Source organism: Desmodus rotundus, chromosome 4, assembly GCF_022682495.2.
Source record: "Desmodus rotundus isolate HL8 chromosome 4, HLdesRot8A.1, whole genome shotgun sequence".
NCBI classification, from domain to species: Eukaryota; Metazoa; Chordata; class Mammalia; order Chiroptera; family Phyllostomidae; genus Desmodus; species Desmodus rotundus.
The window spans coordinates 120,878,505-120,892,510 of record NC_071390.1 but is presented as its reverse complement, the minus strand read 5'-3'; the positions used below and the strand labels follow the sequence as shown (position 1 = coordinate 120,892,510).

The following is a 14,006-nucleotide window of genomic DNA, read 5'->3' as shown; positions in this document are numbered from 1 at the left end:
TCTGGACGATTATAAAAATAATCCATTTGTCTAAAAATGATGTGCTCTCACACTTCCCTGTCACCATATGTGCCCTTCCCTTTCAGGTAGCCGGTCAACCATTTGTTTTCAATACTACCCAGACCAGGGAAATGGAGTCTCTGCTTCAGTCACATCTGCCCCTGTTCTTAAATCCTTTTGTAAAATTATGTGATTTTCCAAAAATGTTGTGAGAATAACAATAAGACAAAATTGCTACAGAAAAACAGCTGTATTAATATGCAAGTAAGGAAAACTTTGTTGTTTAAAAGCCCTAACTTTATATAATCTGTAATAATTGATGAATGATATGACTTGATATTTTATGTAAATGTTATCTCATAGAAACTGCATTATTATTGATACATACTATAGTTCCAGATATTTACTTTTGAAAACTGATGATGAAATATAAGACTTTCTTCTACTATATCAAATTTCCCTTTCAGAAGTAAAAGTAAAAATAATCTCTCCCTTACTAGATTCATGAATTATTAAATAAATTACATGTAAACATGTTTCATAGTACCTGATAAATAACAGATATTCAGAGATGTGAATTTGAACAAGAGAAGTATCAAAAGGCCAGTCATAACACTATATGAATACATGTTACTAGTATAAATTTATAAACTAAAAGTTAGCTGAAAAATTGTTTTATAGTAAATTTAGTAACTACATAACATATCAATATAACAACAATAAATATGTTTCCTCCTTAATGAGTTAAACCCAGAAGTGACCGAAAAGGTAGTAACTGGAAAAGCCAGAAGTGTATTATATTTAGTCAGAGAACAAAGCTCTTTAAATGACAAAACGTTCAAAAACTCAATTCAGATGAGTCAAGTTGGCAAAATTTTTTAATATAAGTCAAAATAAGAATCTCTCCTTCCATATTAACATAACAAGGGTCTTTTAATATAATTTGATACATGTTCCCTCCCATAAAAGTTAAAAAGGGACAACAATGTTGATTGATCTAGGGTATTATAAAAAATAGAAATAATTTTTTCTCACTTAAAGACTTTATCAGTTTTAATGGCAGAAATGAGCCACTGTAATTGAGTTTGTATTCTAAATTTTCAAATGTGAATACATAATGAAGGGGGAAAATCTAATAGTTTTAATTATAAACTTTGTTAACAGTTCACTTGCTTCTATAGTTAAAGCTAAAAGACTGTCGTCACTGGACACCATGTACGTACAGGAAATGTGGAAAGCATTTGGGTGAAAGGCACACTGTAGGTAGCACTTCATGAATAAACCCTTTTCCTCATTAGCTAAAAATAGGCTATAGTAAATGCAATTTAAAAATGACCATATCAAATCAGAAGTGGTTTTCAGTGTATGGTGAATAGAATTTGATAGACACCATTAGTTCATTATTCCTCTGTCTCAACGTCAGCACAATGTGCTCCCTCAGAAGATGGAATTAAAAAAGAAAAAAAAAACCTATTAGTAACAGTTGAGCTATCCCCCACCATATCAATGTTTTTCAAACTGATTCACATTAAACATATTCCTTGGCATTCCATTGTCGTCCATGGCAGTTCAAACTTTTCCAGCTATCTTATAATTTTCTTATCTATTTTGAATGGATTACAATTGGCTATTTTTTAAATAAAAACTTCACTTTGTTGTGATAATTTGCTGAATGGATTTAATAACATATAATAACCACCATATATTTATGATATTTATGGCATTGGACTAACCTAATAATATGTTTTAACTGCAGCAAGGAAATACACCAGTTGAGATAAAAAGCACCTCTATTAACATAGTGTAGTCAAGCTAAGTTATCAGAAATGATCTCCACAGCCTTTTGCACAGGAATAACTTTTCAGAAGTGCTATCTATAGCAAAGGCTTTTAATACACTTTCTCCTCTCTTCTCTGACCACCAATGCTTTTCAAAGGTGGTGTCAGAGGCAGCTACTGCTACAATAATTACTGACAAAGGAGTAGTGATCGGACACATTCATTTTCTTTGGATATTTATGTATGCTGAGAATAAACTTTCATTTCAATAACTTATCACTAGATTATCCATACACAGACAATCCAAAATGTTGCTAATCTAGTATATTTAATCAAGGATGATATCATATGGAAATGAAAAAAAATCTATTGCCTATCAAAAACTTCATTTGTGGAATAATTTATAACAAACGTATGGCTGAGAACACAGACAGTCAATATAACAAAAGTATGTACTGACATGAATTTCTTCATTGAAATTTACAACACAGAGATTAAATGTTTATACATGCATTACCACGAAGTTTTACAAAAACCTAGTCATTCCCAATTTTTGGCAACAAAATCAGCAAACAATTACTTTCTTCCGTTACACTTGTAAGAACCAATCTGAGAAGATACTCCCCAGGAATTAAATTCTGTGGATAAACATTTTTAATTAATAGTATCATCATCCTCAGAACACTGAAGGCAGCATTAAACCAAGCCAAGAGATCCAATTTCTTTATTTCTTTTTCTTTCCCAAGCAAATTCTTTTCCACTAATATATTTTAGGACCTAAGAGAAAAATGCATATATTACATATTAGATGGATTAGAAAGATATAAAAGGAACTTTTATTTCAGTATAACGTTTATAATTTTTTAACGAAGAAAATACGTACTCCTCCCAGGAAAAATAAGTTCTCAGAGTATGTATTTCACAGGTTTATGTACAAGTGCGGTGCTGAGAGCAGTGGGCGTTTGAACAACCGACACAGCATGGGAGCTATCGGCCCAGCCCTCCACTTCATATTTCGTACCTGTCTTACCCATCTTCAGGGCAACGCATCTCTCACATATGCAAGAGATGCTGTTCTTTTAATAATAGTAACACATTAATATCTGTGTATTATAATATATAAAATATATTGTAATACATAAAAATATATTCCCCCAAGAACAGGTTCTTTATTATTCTCTAATGAACACTCTGGCCTTGCCAAAACCATTCTCTTAAAATGTCCATTCTCGCTTCTCTAATAGTAAAATCCTTCTCATATGCTACCACTTCCTCAAAGCTTCCCCAAGGCCTTTTCTTCTGAATTAATTACTCCCTTTTTCTCATATTTCTAGTATAATGTGCAACATATTGTAGTATATCTGCTTATACATGTTTCTGTGCTCCCAACTAGGCTTGATTTTCTCTAGGTCAGAATAAAAATGGAGACAACTGTACTTGAACAACAATAAAAAAAATAGCATAATCATTTCTCCAGAACATAGTAAGACACTAGATACTAATATAAAATAAATGAATTTTTTAATAAATTAAAATTGTTTTAACATTCTTCCTCATCAAGATTTATGATGACATTCCTTAGTCTTTGAAATATGTTACTTAATGAAGTGGGAGTTATTCTACATTAAACAAATGTAACCACAGGAGATATTTTTCATCTATTTCCTCTTCTTGTGGGTATATTAGCTTGACATTGAGTAGAAAAATGCATATTTACTCTGAAAAAAATGGTTAGTGTATTCTGAAATCTGTTTCACAGTAAAGAGCAGGTATTAATTAAATACATTTTTATTGACATTAAATTCTAAAATTTTTAAAATACAATTCTCAATAAAACCTTAAAATACTAACAGAAAGGGATATGCTTTTCCATTTACCTTATATTTACTTAATATAAAACATCTAGAATTTTTTAAATTATTAAATATTTGAAGAACGGTAGAGAAATCAATGATTCCATTATATGCAAACTTTCTGGACTACTATGTGGATTTTTTCTATGCACAAAAACTGCTTTTCAATTTAAAGTTTCTAAAAATGTATTATATATATCCTTGTTTTCTAACAAATTATATTATACACATACACTACCTTCTTCTTCTCAGTGACCCAAGATCTTCACAGAATTGCAGCATCCTATTTTTTAAGAGCAAGAATGCCCTTTACAGATAGTCCAGTGCCACCCTCATTAATTGGACAAATGAGAATTCTACAGTCCGGAGAGATTAGCCGAGTATGATGCGCCCTGGGCCTCACGGCGGGGTAACGGCAAGAGCAGGACTAGAGTGCGGGTAACTGGATCCATCATGCTTCCTAAGAAAAACCACATTCGCAGGTGTGTATTGCTCAGAGCCTCTTAGATACATAAGAAAACTTTTCTCTGATATAAAAAGATCCAGCCGGCTATATTTTCTAATTTTTTTATGACTTTTAATGGTTATTTGGTACCTATCCTTAATACACTATGTAATATTAATATTTAATTTTGAGCATTTCAATTTGTTTAATAATTTGGTGAATTCAATCTGCTGCGTCTTAGGTGCTAGTGACCATGTTTGTTAGAACATATTGTTAAATGTGTTCTGAATGAGGGCATTTTGTGTGTAAAAAGTAAATAGGCTTTTTTGAAAAAAAAAAAAAAAAAACAGCTAAATTACATCCACTGCAGAAACAGTCAAGCTGTGGTTACTATGGTTGGTTGTTTGGGGATCATTCACTAAAGAATTCAAGACACACTCCTCTAAAAAAAAAAGTGAATATCAAGAAAGGAAAAATCATAAAAGCTGCTTTTTGTACTTGGATGATGTAATTTTTCCTACCTCAATTCAGAGACTAATAAAAGCAGGTCTTTCCATAATCAAGTTAGTGTTAAAAAATTCATAATTTAACTCAGCACAATTCTGATTTATGTAATAACAATGGCACTTAAGATAGAAATAAAATAGAACAGAATCAAAATCCAGTAAGAGAGATAAAACATAGAAATGATTTAAAAAATCAATGTATACACTTGCCATATGACCCAATACAACACTTGGGTATTTACCATAGAGTAGTAAAAAGTTATGTGCACACATAACTTGCATGGACACATAGCTGTTGTAGGAACTTTATTATCACCAAAAATTAGAAAAAAATCCAGATGTTCTTCAACAGGTGGATGGATAAATGAACTGGGATACATCCACAAAATGGAACACTGCCTCACATAAAAGAACAAATAAATTATTGATTACTCCAAAACAAGGATGAGTCTCAAAGGTATTACAATGAGTGAAAGAAGTTAGTCTCAAAAGGCCACCTCCTGTATGATTAATTGAAAGGATATTCTGAAAATGCTAGAAATACAGGAATGAAGAACAGATGAATGGTTCCTAGGGCTAGGGACAGAGGCAGGGAAGGACTACAAAGGGGCAGTGTAGGGGAACATTTAGGTGACGAAAATACTTTGTACCCTACTGATGAGGAAAACACAATTCTATAGATTTGTATCTCAGACCTGTACATAGAAAACACCACAAACAAACAAACAAACAACTACAAGTACAGATAGACAGCCAGGTAGATAGACAGAGATACAGATAGAATAGAGTCACAGTTACGTGAAAATTCCACGAACATTTACAATGGGTAATTTTTCAAAGTGTGCTCAATAAAAAATGTGAAACGCAGACACTCAGTTTAAAAAATCATGAACAAATCCCTGCCCTACAAAAAAAAAACTTTGCCAATAATAAACTGCTTTTACCCTTTAGCTGTGGTGCAAACTCCCCAGCTATAAATATTTATAGCTTGGAGCAGCTCTCACTCTATTCAATACAGCATCCCCGATTCAGGCAGAAATGAACAGCCTTTTCTGAATCATAATGAATTTTTCCCAATGCCATGAGTTAAAGGCAACAGAGGACAGTTTCAGATAAAGGAGATCTGGTTAAATACAAGGATGAGGACACGTGGTTCTGTCTGGGCCACCCCTAGTTCAGGGTTTACCCGTAAAACTAATAAATAATGGAAAGCAACCATCACAATCATCTTAGAGGTTTGACTTCCTACATAACACCCAGACTCAGTTTTAGCTCTGTTAGCAGTAAAAAAGCCGTCTATCCATATACTGCGTTTATTCTCAACTAGCCTTTTTGTTTTATCTTTCCATTACTGAGTTAAGTAACACGTTCAGGTATTTTCACGATGGAAAAACACTAGGGAGCTCTGCTTGTATCCCCAAATTATGGTAGTCACTGCCCTGTTTGCCAAAGCAGGAAGATATACAGGTGTTTGAAACACCTACAGATGTAGTGTAAAAAAAGAAAGATGGGCGATGAGGAATGAATGGCCTTTTTTGCTCTGACAGTCCATCTTACACACATTTTATGTATAATTATTTTGAATGTACAAAGTGTTTAAATTTTATTATTTTTAATTGCATTTTAGGTAATCAGCACTGTTCTGAATGAAACAAGAATATTTTAGTTTTAGGTTGATGGCTGAGGTGAGTGATAAGGAACAGGCTGCTACACAAGGAAATTGAAATTTGTAATAATAATAAAAGAAAATTAATTTTTTAAATTGAACATTATTTTTCTGCCTTAGTTTTAATAAGGCATTTACTAAATGACAAACTTTTACCAGACATTTAAAATATAACTTTTAAAAATGATTAAGAAATAGAAGGTGAGGATACAGGTAAAGTGACAGCTTGTAAAAATGAAACTTGAAATGAAATTTTATTTATATGTATCAAAGACCTTAAAAAGTCATATATGTGGACCTAATAATTCCTCTGCTATAAATAGCTATTCCAGGAAATAATCACTGATGTATACCAAAAGATTTATGTAAATCTATGCCTATCTCAGTAGTATTTATGATGAGTAAAATGTAGTATGTTACCAGTAAAAAAGGTACTTCTACATGTTAAGAGGCAATACATATGTTTATTTATTTATTTAAAAGATAACTAAGAATTTACAGTAAACCATTAGTCACAGCTTTCTGTGGGTATGAGATTATGGATACATTCATATTCTCTCTTTGTAATATTTTCTAAATTTTCTAGAATGAGTATACATTAATTTTATAATATAAACTATAAATCAAACACTTATGGTTACATGGTTAGCTTATAAATTTAGTCATATTAAAACACAAATTTTTAACAGGACTGTTTAGTGAGAAAAGCTATATACACCAAAAATACTCATCTAGGGATATTCAGTAATTGGTTATACTTCTTTAGCTGTTGTAAAGCTATTAAAAATAGGTTTTATTTTTGCTTTGGTGAAAAAGGTGTTGTTTTGTATGCACTCCATTCGCTGTCCACTGCTTCAAGGCCAATTCCATGGTTTAAGCAGTGGCTGACACCATTTGATTTCCTCAGCTGACTGGCAGCTATCATTCGAATGACAGACTTATCTTTATGCAAATTTTCCAAAAGGTCACCATTTATGTATGTAAATTCTGAAGGGCACTAACTCTACAGCTGACGGATTCTGACAGCCACTATATCTCCAAGAATGGAATAAGCAGGGATAACTGTCTGAATAATTAATGTGCTTTTCCTCTGCCCATGGCCAGTTTGTACATCCGTGCTTTCTAACTGTATTTTTTAACTTAATTAGAAAATGTAATTTCCTAGGAAACCAATTTTTTTTTAAATTTCCATAAACATTGAATAAAAATGTGAGACACCTTCAGTTTAAAGTGTTATATTTGTAGAGGTAACTCTAACCTATATAAAAATTAGCTCCGAGCTCTGGATATTATTTCTGTAAAAAACAAGCACTTCTGTAAAAAACATTATTTTGTAAAACAAAAAAACACATACACAACCCGGCTCCCTTAAGGTCAGTACATAGTGCCACCAGCCATCAGGGTGCCAGTCTCAAACCTTAGACTCATTCCACTGAGACTTCAGCTCTTGCTGTTCCAATGCAATCGGACACTAAGACCTCTCCATTTCACTCTCTGAATAGTCTCAAATGTGTTACTACCTCTCAACCCCCACTGCTGTGGCCAGAAAACAGATCTTTACTATACCTGACCTAAGTTATTACCAATATTTCCCAGATAATCCTTCTGCCTCTAGTCACAAACCATAATCTCGATACCTCCAGTTACATGTTTATATAATATCTAAATCCATGAGCAATAGCAATAAAAAACCACAAAAAGTGAAATTTAAAAATACTATGAGGGTAAATATTTAGAGTAAATTAATTAATGGGATGAGACAATAAACAAAATTATGTGAAATGTGGTAATATGTGCTCTGGAGTATAATAAAGCAGGAAAACAGGACAGAGGGTGTCCTCAGGAAGTTTCAATTTTAAAAAGGATGTTCAGGGAAGGCTGCCTTGAAAAGAGAATATTTGAAGCCTGGGGAATAATCCATAGGAATAACTAGGGAGTATGTGATTGGTAGAGGGGACAGTGGGCTAGGGTAGAATGGCTTTGTGTGTTTAGCAAACGGCAATGTAGCCAGGGCAGCTGGAGTGGAGAGGAGGTGGAAGAGAGAACACTTCTCTAAGGGATGTACAATGAAAACAGTGGAGCAAGGAGGGAAAGAAGGGTGTTGTAACTCCCCAGGCAAGAAGGGACTGTGCTATGGACCAAGGTAGTAGCCAACGAGGTGCTCAGAAGTAGTCAGACAGAATATAAAGATGTATGTGCAATATGTCTGAAAGAAAATTCAACAAATACTCCAAGGATTTATGCCTAAGGATGTGGAAGAATAAACCATTGACCAAAACTTTTTTGAGAGCAATGATTCAGAATAAGCTTTGTGATTTTGAAAATTACTTGGACACTGTGGTTAAATACATTTAAGAGATCATCATTTACAGTGGAAAATAATTTTCCAGTATGTCTTTCCTTTGAGGTCCAAAAAATTATTACAGAAATACATAGTGTTAGAAATGCCAGACTCTCTTCCAAGTGCTGCATGGTACCTAATTCTGTCAACCCGTATTACAGATGTGGAAGTTGAAGCACAGAGGACAAGTGACACCTGCAAGGACCTATACTGAACCTGTCTTCGAAACTTGACCTCTTTACTCTGCTTTCTCTCAGATTTTCTTTCGTATCTTATTATTAAAATAGAACTTGAGTTTCCTAAGGGTGAGGGTGGTGGGAAGGATTGCCTACAAAGGCTCGTGAGAGGACTTCAGGGAGTGATAGGTATGTTTTTTATTTGGATTTTGGTGGTAACTTGCACAAATCGATGTGCTGATGAAAACACAATTTTGCATTAAAGAGTTTACTATACATAAATTATACATCAATAAACTATTTAAAAAATAACCTAGCACATATCATATACTGCCACATGTTGGAAACGTATATATTTTGTCCAAATGTAAAGTGAATGTCTCATACTACAAAATTTGTTCTAAGACTTATTTTTACTGAAAAAGCAATGTTCTTCATGTCACCCTCCAACAGTATTTACTGATAAAGTAATAAATTTTTATTTGTTGCCATATAATTGTTCTTGCATGATTTCATCCATATTTATCATAACAGGATGAAGTAGGGTTTCGCCAATTATCTTACTCCCTCCCTGCAGGAAATCTCAAATAAGGCTGCTAAGCATTTGTCTTAAAGTTTAGTGGAATTTTGTAGATGACTCAAATGAACATGACTTTAAATGTTGCTGAAAATGCTAGTCAGGTTTGCATTTGCATTCCAGATGTTAAGTTATTAAGAATCATGCTATTCTTTCTGTTGTATGCTATCATTAACGAACAACACAAGACAAAATGGGTTCTCAGGATAAATTTAATTGCTTATGATACAAGAGACAAAGCCCTATTTCATAGTATTCTTGATAATTTTAACATTTTAACTTGCTCAATAATAAATGTGAGATTATCAGTGTCTATACCATATAAGGAATCTGAAAAAAAAACCTGTAATACAAATGGAAAAAAGATCAATTTATAATTTTCTTAAATTATTGACTTGGGCATTATTTATCAAATAATCTTCATTCTCTAATTTTTATTTAATACTTCATAAAATCAATTGTCTAAATATGAGGACTAGTCTGATTAAAAACTGACAACAATTCCATTAATGCACTTATCCAAACACATGCAATAATAGTAGCACACTAAATGTTCTTAAAGATAAACATCGCCATAAAAATCCAATGAGACACCACTCGGCAACCACTTGGAGGCTATTACCAAAATGAAGGCCACTGATAACTTTGGAAAGGACATGGCAAAACTAGAACACTCATATATTTCTGTTGGGAATGCAAAACAGTGCAGCCACTTTGTAAAAATAATTTTGACTTTCCTCAAAAGGTAAAACACAATCACATAATGACCCAGCCAGGTATATGTCCAAAAGAAATGAATACATGTAACTACACAAAACTTGCATACAAATATTTATAGCAGCATTATTCCTAAAAATCAAAAGGTATAAAAACCCCAAAGTCCATCAACTAGTTAACGGATAAACAGAATACGCTATATCAATACAAAGAAGTTAAGCACTGAATTATATAACAAGGGTGAAACTTGAAAACATCACGGTAAGAGGAAGAACAGACACCAAAGGCGACGTATTAGGTGATTCCATTTAAGTGCTAAATCCACAGAGTGGGAGAGTATTTGAGTTGCCAGAGGAGGGAAGAGGGGAGGGAAATAACTGCTCAGGGGCACAAGGTTTCTTTTAAAAATGACAAAAATGTTTTGGATTAGACAGTGGTAATAGTTGTACATCTTTGTGAATGTACAAAAGCAAGCCCCTTAAATTAGACACCTTAAAAGGGTGAATTTATGGTATATTAATTTTATCTCAATTAAAAAACAAGGAAACAAACACTGCCAATCATTCAATACTGTAAAAATCCCTACGATTCCTCCAGGAGCTTCATATCTGGGAGCTTATGCCAGTCATTATATTAAATGTTATAAGGTCTTAATTCTTTCTTAATTTCCTAATGGAAATAAATGTCAGGAGAAGTTCTGAAATTTTGCACTCACAACTCAAGGATACCATTAACCACTCTGGAAAATTAGGCTGGAAAATTAAGCTTTAGTATGGCAAATCTGATATTTCATGGACTGTTCCAAACCTACTTTTCCAGACTCATCTCTTAACATTGTCCAATCACATGTGGCTAATCCTTTAGCCACACTGGAAATATCAGTCCTTCATGGGCCATCCCTTGCTCCTTTATGAGCCTTTTCACAAACTATTCTATTGGCCAGGAATGCATGACTTCACCTTCCCTGCCACACAGTCCTCTCCGTGAATCTCACAGCTTCCACGAAAGTTTCAGAGCCTCTCCCTAAGGTGACCTGATGCCACCATTTTGTTCCTTTACAGTTTGTCTTTGACTGTTTTAAAATGAACATAACAATTTCCATAGAGTATCAGTTTCCCACCCACACTTATTTTCTTCAGAGCAAGCGCATCACATCTAAGTCTTGCTTGGCTTCATTCTTCTAAATGATTACATCAGCCTGTTTTTGTTTATTTGATTTACTTAATTCAGTAAGTACCAAAAACCTATTTCATATGCAATCAGTAACAGAACGTCTAAAAATGTATGTTAATATATAAATAAGCTAATAAATGCAAATAAAGTAGATTCAATCATACCTGCTCTGGAAGATAGAATAATATCGTTTGTATTATGAATGAATGTGTAAAGGAAAGCAGTGACAAAGAAATTAAGGTAAAAATATCAAAAGAAGGAATACCAATTGGAAAACTTAGTGCCTACAACGGTGAGTGCAATATTTTTATAATTTACGTCATTCAGTACCTTCAAGTAAAAGGAAAAATAGAAAACTTTTGAAAATGGATTGATAGTAATTTATAATACATATCAATGATACCAGTAATTTAAAATGAATTTGAATTTTAATATAAAAATAACAAAGTCAATACTTCTAATTTTAGTTGTATATTTATAATTTACAATATACACTTTACAAAGTCACTCTACAGAAATTAAATTCAGTAACTTCAAAAAGAAAAGAAATTCCAACTTTACTGTTGACTATTTTGTCTTCAAATGATTTGCTGAAGAAGATGCATATATGTGTGCCAGCCTAAGGTTGTGTTCTTTGGAGTCTTTTATGTCACACTCTATAATACATTTGTGATAAAAAACATTACTTGAAAATTAATTTACTGTATATTAAACAGCTGGTTGCTATAAAATGAATACGCTTTATTTCCTAAAATTCACATTCACTGTTGGATATACAATTAAGAACAAATGGGAGAAATTAAACAAAAATCACTTTAATTGATTGTGTTGGTATACATGCACCAATTAAAGAACACTTTGAATAGTTACTCAATATTAAATATTCAAGAATGTAATGTGCCTATTAGTCTTTCCAAAGAGGTGGAGAGCCAGTAAATTTTTTATTTATAGTAGCTCATTTATATTTAATATAACTGGAGTATACATCCCCACAATAGCAAATACTTTGAATTATATTATTTACAAATTTGTTCACAAGAAATGCCAATTGACTTTCCAAAAACATATAAAATTCAACTTTGGTAACACATTAAACAATATGATGAATTTTCAATGTGATACACATAAAGAATATAGTAACTTGAATATAAATATTTTGAATACACTTGGAAATTACTAACAAATGTATTAGCAACAATAACCTACTATTACCTTAATGTGGTTTTCAGTAGCTAAATATCCATGTTTTCTTCCTCCAATTTACAGAACATTTGAACATTTCTGTAAAAAAAAAAAAAGATGTAATTAATGGCAAAAAATATTTCATGGTTATAGTTGTAGAACTATTTGAGTAGGTTTTTATATTTCTTATTGTTTGCTAGTGTATTTTTCCCCACAATGCTTAAGTAAAACAGAAAAACCATGGCCTGAACATAAAACACAATTTACATATGACACATTTTCTTCCATGATCTAATTTACTGTGATGTTCACTGAGAAAAGGTAATGAATTTAGTAAGAAATTTAATATCTTCCTAATTAAAAGACCACATAATTTTTAAAAATATATTCTGCGATTTCCAACAAATTTTCTGGTTTCTTGCAACCGGCACTTCAAGCTAAGATCCTAGGATACATCTCAATCACTTTTACATTAGATAGAACTGCTATGGGGAAACACAAAGCAAAACAAAAAGACAACTGGGAAATTCCTTAGTACATTTTGCTACCTAATCATACATACACACAAACGCACACTTATATACATGCTCTCTGTGTACACTGTGACTGTAAATATAACAATCTAAACATATTCAACTTTAACAATATTAGAAAGAAATAAAAATACAGTTTATTTACATGGTAGATTTACAGGGGAGGTTGTCTTCATTTTCTTTAAATTGTCACAATATTCTTCTATATCTTTTACATTAAATTAATGACCAACATGTCATAATTTTATAGAAAAAATGATATGATGTCCTTCAAAGTATTTTCTTTGGAATTTCAGTCTTCGAGTGGTTCTTTAATAGGTCACATCAATTTTTGAACTTTCTAGTGAATCTTAAGTGCTTCACACACGCATCAGCTGCATTAATCATGATACTTAGTATTTTCTATGCAATTAGTAGTACTATGCTATTAGCAGGAGGTTAATTAACCATGTATGTGCCAAAACAATGACAATTCATTATCTATTTAAAAGTATTATCCCCAGTTGGATACGGATATGGTAAGGTATTGGTTAGCATAAAATTAAAATTGAGTTCTCCTTTACAGAATCACTATTGATTACCATTACAAAGACACAAATTAAAGGAAAATATTCACTAATAAAAGTATTGTATTTTGCTTGAGGATTTAAAAATATTAAAGGGAACTCACTGGCTTTTTGCTAGTGAGTGTCCATCCATACTTGGCCAATTTGTGAGTGTGTGTGTGTGTGTGTGTGTTTACTACCAGAGGAGCAATCCAAGTTCATATTTGAATGGTATGTTTGCTACTTAAAAAGGCAACGGAAAGCGTTTTTTTAGTCAACTTCTTGGGTTTTCCTCCACAACTCTTCTTTCTACAAATCAAGCATATTCAATAAATATTGGCAGTTAACCGAGGGTATTTTTCTCTGCTTGTGGAAGACCAAGCCTCTCTCTCCATGACTGAACAACCATGGGAAGTGACTGCACAGATTCTCCTACAAATATTCGCAGTTTTAGACCTTTGTTCTGCCTTTAGAAAATACATTCTGAAATCCAAACACTCCCCTTTCCACAAAG

At 32.6% G+C, this 14,006-nt stretch overlaps 1 protein-coding gene across 19 annotated transcripts in view; it reads right to left on the bottom strand.

Moving 5' to 3' along the window:
• The window catches only part of ADGRL3 (adhesion G protein-coupled receptor L3), a 757,443-nt gene that overhangs the window by 573,671 nt on the left and 169,766 nt on the right, over positions 1-14,006 (bottom strand). For all 19 annotated transcript variants that reach the window (XM_053922390.2, XM_045185777.3, XM_053922389.2 and 16 more), the window contains one exon: positions 12,445-12,513. The gene's annotated coding sequence lies outside the window, so the exon portion shown is untranslated. The remainder of the gene's footprint in view (positions 1-12,444; positions 12,514-14,006) is intronic.